Raw genomic sequence first — 6,538 nt, forward strand, 5'->3', positions numbered from 1 at the left:
TAATATTGTTTTGATACTTTCTTCATTCTTCTGGTTCACCATTTTTGGGGACTAGCAATGAACCTGGGTTTCTTCCAGTCAGCTGGCCAGGTAGCTGTCTTCCAAATTTCTTCACGTAGACTGATGAGCACATTTGGGGCTGCATCTGTTTGTTGAAACGTGTCAATTTGTATCCCACCGATTACTGGCACCTTGAACACAGCCCTGCTGCTTAGTGGGGCTGCATGACTTGGTGTGGAGGTGAACAGTCTTAATTAGGTGAACAGGTCCATTGTTACCCTTTGTCTTGACTTTCCCTTAGGCTCTTGTCCTATGTTCAAGGCAAGCTCAGGGCCACCTTTTACCTAGAGAGTCATGCTCCAGCTCCTTCCAAGCCTGAAAAATACAGACTCCTCCGCGCCTTTATATTATTTTTATCCACCAGCTGTTCCGCTGGAGAAACAAGGGCAGTCATCTCCTCCCATGCGGTTACTGCCTCCGAAAACCCACTGGAGGGTCAGCTGTGGATTGGTTCCAACTCGATGGTACAAAACAACAACATATCAGAGAGTTGGACAATGACTAGGGAGGATTAGAAGGAGAATTGATACCTTTGAGCTGTGGTGCTGGAGAAGAGTATTCAATGTACCCTGGACTGCCAGGAAAACAAACAGATTCATCTTGGAGAGGATTAAACCAAGCAACTCCTTGGAGGCAAGGATTCTGGGGCTTTGTCTGACATACTTTGAACATGTTGCCAGGAGGGACGGGTCCTTGGAGAGGGACATCATGCTGGGTAGAGTAGAGGGACAGCGCAGGAGGGGAAGACCCTCTATGAGGCGGATTGATTCGGTGACTGGGGTAATCGGGATGGGTGTGTCAGAGGCAGTGCGGTTGGCGCGCAGGGTAGAGCAGGGTTTAGGGCTGTTGTGCATAGGGTCGCTATGAGTCACAGCCAACTCGATGGCACATAACAACAACAAGTATTTTTAAACAGCTTTTTATGTAGACAAGTTGAATTTTTAATGCAAATGTGTGTTATTGTTATGGTGATACAGAGAATAGAACCCCTGAGAATGAGAATGCTGTTTAGGTGCCATCAAGTGAGGGAGGGGGGAGAGACTCTGTGTGTGTGTGTGTGTGTGTGAGAGAGAGAGAGAGAGAGAGAGAGAGAGATCTAGTGGAGGGTAGTTCCTAAAGTAAAGGGGGCAGGACAGACATAAGAAGTTGTCAGTGTCCCACCTAGCTGTTAATTTCCAAACCCAAGTATTGAGAGGAAAAAAACCCAAGTATTGAGAGGAAAAAAAGTGGTTTGTTCACAGAAGAAAACATATCACAAATAATCATAATTTCAAGACCGAGTGAGTGGTGAGGTCTCTCTTGTCCATGCGGACTGTGTCATTTTATAAACTGTTTTGTAAAATATCTTGAAACCTCTAAGGTTAGAGAAAAACAAAAACAACAACAACAAAAAATAAAAATAAAAATCCCAAACCCAGTTTCTCAAAAGCAAACCAACATAGACAGGATAAAAACATTTGCTAGTGATTGCAGGGTGTTTTTACTTTTTTGTGGGGAAAAAATTGGAGGTCCTGTATGATTTGGAATGTTCACGTCAGAGAAAGATGTTGACCAAACAGTACATGTTAAGAAAGGGTTCTGCAGTGGGTGGGCAATTTTCTTTTCTCAAGTGGAGCAGTACCCTGTATTACACAAAGTCTGGAAAATTCTGTGATAATAGAGTTCACTGTTGTGTGGGTTCAGATACATTGCAGGTAAAACCATGTTTTAGAAATGCAGCAAGTCAATAGATACTGTGACAAATTGCTGCCATCTGAGGTTCCCTTCACAGTGGCCCCAGGCTCACTCTGTCGGCCCCCCTGCAGCTCTGACCAGCACTCCCAAACAGCTGGGGCCTCTGGGGTTTGGTGTCAGTGATCATACTAATGTTTTGTTTGTTTCTTAAAAGTAAAAAAGAGAGAGAAGAAAAGATAACCTCTTTGCATTACAAGAGTAATTGCACTGGGAGGGGGTCCTGGTGGTGCAGTGGTTAAAGAGTTTAGGTGCTAAATGTAAGGCCAGAAGTTCAAACCTCCCTGCGTCACCGTCGGAGAAAGATGTGGCAGTTTGCGCCCATAAAGGTTACAGCTTTGAGCCTGGAAAGCCCATCGTCCGTTCTGCTCTGTCTTCCAGCGTCGCTCTGAGTCAGGGGATGCGATGGCAGTGGGTTGGCTGCTTTGACCTTTCCCAGGGACACTCAGAGGCTTCTACCCCAGGCTCCTTTGGGTGTAGGTTTGTGTTGTTTTAAAATGATGATTAATATGTTGTTGTGTACGGTTGAGTCCTGGCCCGCCCATCGCCACCCCTTCAGCCCGTTCAGAGGTAGCAAATCCCAGGCGGAGATTACCCATCCTTCTTCTGTGGAGCAGCTGGTAGATTGAACCACTTGTTTTTGGGTTGATGGTGCAGTTCCTCACCACTAAGCCCCCAGAGCTCTGTGATAAAACATCTGTCATTTTCACATCTTCCCATGAGCCCTGGCACCTCTTTTATAGCTAGCAGCAGGACGGTGAAGTCCAGGGAGGGGAAATGGTTAGAGTGCGGACTGGGAGCTGACCTCGCCGATGCCCTGTGTTTGTGCATCTCAGTTCTTCAGTCACAAATCCCAAACCCAAACCCACCGCTGTGGATTTGGTTCCTGCTCATAGCAGGGCTGTAAGAAAGCGTGTAACTGTCCCATGCGTCTCCGGGCTGTACACTTCTGCCGGAGCAGACGCCTCAGCGTTCCCCTGCAGGAAGGCTGGTGAGTTTGAACAGCTGACTGTGCAGTTTGCGGCCAACTGCTTAATCATCATGTCAGCAGAGGTCCTGGCGTCACAAGTAAATACCATTTATCAGTGTTTTCTTCTTGAGTGGTGTTTCAAATGATCAATGGCTCTGGAAGTGCTCATAAAAATAGGTCTGCCTGGGCTTCCATCTGATGGGGAGTAATATATCAAATGACTTTTCCGCCTTAGATTTTACATTTGTAGGTGGCATTTTTGAAATACACATTTGTTTTCTGCTTGAGTGCTTTGGACAGCTCATCAGTTGTGCTGAAAACTTGGATCTCTGCTCAGATGTGGGCTCCTTGAGGATAGAGATTATGCTTATGTACCTTTTTGGGTCCCGGTGTCTAGTATAAGGAACACTTGTGGTTTAGTACATTTTTGCTTTGTGCTGTTAAGTGAAAGAGCAGGTGTTTGAATCTAGCAGCTGCTGTAAGGGAGAAAGATGAGCAGTCTCCTCCCGTGAGCTGTGAGTTAGAATCAACGCCATGGCAGTGGGTTGGATGTGCCGTACAGTTGTTGTTGAGTGCTATCAAGTTGGAACCGGCCCATAGCTGACCCTCCAGCGAGTTTTCAGAGGCAATTAATTGCATAGGAAGTTGTTGTTTTGTGTCGTCAAGTTGCTTGTAATTCATAATGACCCTGTGTATAACAGCCCTAAACCCTGCTCTGTCCTGTGCCAATTGCACTGTCTCTGACACACCCAACACTGATTACCCCAGTCACTGAATCAATCCATCTCATAGAGGGTCTTCCCCTCCTGCACTGTCCCTCCACCCTCCCAAGCATGATGTCCCTCTCCAAGAACCAGTCCCTCCTTACAACATGTCCAAAGTATGTTAGACGGAGCCCCAGGATCCTTGCCTCCAAGGAGCAGCCCAGTTTAACCCTCTCTGGGATGAATCTGTTTGTTTTCTTAGGAGTCCATGGTACTCTCAATACTCTTCTCCAGCACCACAGCTCAAAGGTATCAATTCTCCTTCTATCCTCCCTAGTTATTGTCCAGCTCTCTGATGCATAACAAGTGATTGCAAAGACCATGACCTGTATCAGACACACCTTAGTCTCCAGAGTGACACCATTGCTCTTCAGTACTTTGGAGAGGTCCCTAACAGTAGGCTTTCCCATTGCAGTGCGCCTTTTAATTTCCTGCCTGCTGATGCCAAGAATGTTGACTGTGGATCCAAGCAAACTAAAGCTGTGTACAATCTCAATCTCTTCACCATCCATCCATCCTGATGCTGCCAATTGGTCCAGTGGTGAGAATCTTTGTCTTCTTGATATTGAGCCTCAATCCATATTGAAGGCTGAAGTCTTTGACCCTCTGCAGTAGCTGCCTCAGGTCCTCCTCAGTTTCAGCAAGCAGGGTTGTGTTATCTGCATAATGCAGATTGTTCATAGATCTTCCACCAGTCCTTATGCCGCATAGGAAGATAATTAAAATTTTTTAAAAACCTGACTCTTGGCAAAGCTCTGTGTTCCTGACGCTGAAAAGTGTTAGCCAGAGGATTATACCTCTTCTTTCTCCTGCAGACTGACTGGTGGATTCAGAACCACCAACTTTTCAGTTTATAGTCTGACACTTAACTTACCATGCCAGCAGAGCTTCTAGTGTGTTTTTAGAAAACCAGCAATTGTCAGCCTCAGCTTATGACCACAGGGGAAGGTCAGGTATTCCCTGGCTCACTTTTGGAATAGAACCTCAGACTTTTCTTCTTAGTCTAAATGCTCTGCTTAAACTTGTTCATTATCATCTCCGTTGATGAGATTACCAGTGGCTACAGGCGGACACGCTGCTGGAATGGATTCCAGGTCTCCTGCATGGAGGGTGGAAGGCCACTACTGATGCTTTTCTATGATGTTGTAGCTAGTATTGTGGACCACTTACTACATGCCGGGGAGCTCTCATGATAATGTGCTTAGATGCTAAACGGTCAGCAGTTCAGCTCTAACAGCATCACTGAGAGAGAAAGAAGGGCCACAGAGATTATTTACAGCCTTGGAAACCCAGTGTTGCCGTGTGCCGCACTCACCTTGAGGCCGTGGGGTCACTGCACGCCAGATGCTGTGCTATGCTGAGCATTCCGGTATGATTATCTCACATGAAGATTAGAGCAATTTTATAAGAGACGTTTTATTGTTATTCTCATCCTAAGATGAAGAAAGCTAAATTGTGTAGCTTGTCTACCAGCATTGTTTAGGGGGAGATTGGGATTTGAACCCAGGTAATCTGAAGCCAAATGACGCATTCTTAACCACTGGAAAGGTTGCAGGGCTGTGCAATCACTGTTTGCAGAACAGATTGGGTCCCACCTCGTATTTTTGCACTAATTGGAGATGGGCCTCGAGGACTCAGGGGACAGTGGCCTCCTTTCTGAAAGTGAGCCAGCAGCATGGAGTGTGCTGTATCCACCATGACTGCCTAGTGCACTTGCCGTGGGAGAAATCTGACCTGTATGCTGTTTGTGCTGTGAGGCTAACTCGGGGTGGGGTGAGGTGGGGGATGAGCTGTTTGCAAGAACATGACAAGTGACCTCAGCATTTAGGTCACAAAACAGTGGCTCTTTCTCCTTCATTTTGCTGCTGTCATACCTTTTACAGATTAGCTCACAGGGGAGTCCGGGGCTGGGGGCTACTTGGAATGACCATCCACGGACATGGGTCCCCTGTGCCACCCACTGTTGTCTAATCTATTCCAATGCATGATGGCCATCTGTGGGGTCTCTGAGGCTGTAATCCTTTACAGAAGCAAACTGCCCACCCTTCTACCATTGAGCATATGGTAGATTTGAACCACTGAACTTTCTTTTAACAATCCAACACATAACCCTCTATACCACCAGGGTTCTAATTATCCCCCCCAAGAGTTCTTACTTTTATTTGCTGTAGAAATCAGGGAAGAATAGCAAGGAGGTGTTGGGGTGTGGGGAGAAAAGGGGGATGAGAAATGACAGCAGCAGATGAGAATTGTTAAGTGATTATGTGCCCAACTTTGTTATGTTATATATTTTCAATTTGGTCAAATAAGTCTATAAGCATTCCATGATACCACGCGGCAAATAAATGGCCAGATTTGCTCTTTGATGGGCATTTCATATATTTTCCAAACGACAATGTCTTTAATCTTCTCCTTGAAAGATAATAGAGAGAGATGGAAATGCCAAAATATCCTTGGGAACCAGGATGCCTGGCCTCTAGCCCTACTCCTCCTTCTCCTCCGGTCTACCAGAGAATGCTAGGAAGTCACTTCAGCTCAGCTCTTGAGAATCAATTTTCTCATTTGAAAAAGGGAAGAACTAGAACCCATTTGCCCTTGACCTCTGTCTCTGATGCTTTATGATGACAGAAGATAATGACGGTGAATCAGAGAACCAGGATTCCATCCTCTGCTCTGCTGCTCCCAATTCATGTCACACCCTTTCCCCACTGAACAATTCACTGATTCATTCATTCATTCTTCCATCAATTCATCCTCTCAGTCTTCTCTCTATCCAGTCAACAAATATCTTTTAAGAACCTGGAGCTCTGAGGCTGTAACAGTAAAGAAGAAAATTCACCACCTTGCCCCCACCTCTGCTCCTTTCTATTGTTTTGTTTTGTTTTCTTTTCTTTTCTATAATTATATTTTATTAATTTTCATATACATTTACAGAGATTTTGGGCTTCCACTCATTCATTGTTGCACTATTCTCTCTACCCTCCTCCCAGTTTGTTCTTGTCCAAATGCCACA

The sequence above is a fragment of the Elephantulus edwardii genome, unplaced genomic scaffold, assembly GCF_000299155.1.
Source record: "Elephantulus edwardii isolate Elephantulus edwardi_28Jun2011 unplaced genomic scaffold, EleEdw1.0 scaffold00003, whole genome shotgun sequence".
Lineage (NCBI taxonomy): Eukaryota > Metazoa > Chordata > Mammalia > Macroscelidea > Macroscelididae > Elephantulus > Elephantulus edwardii.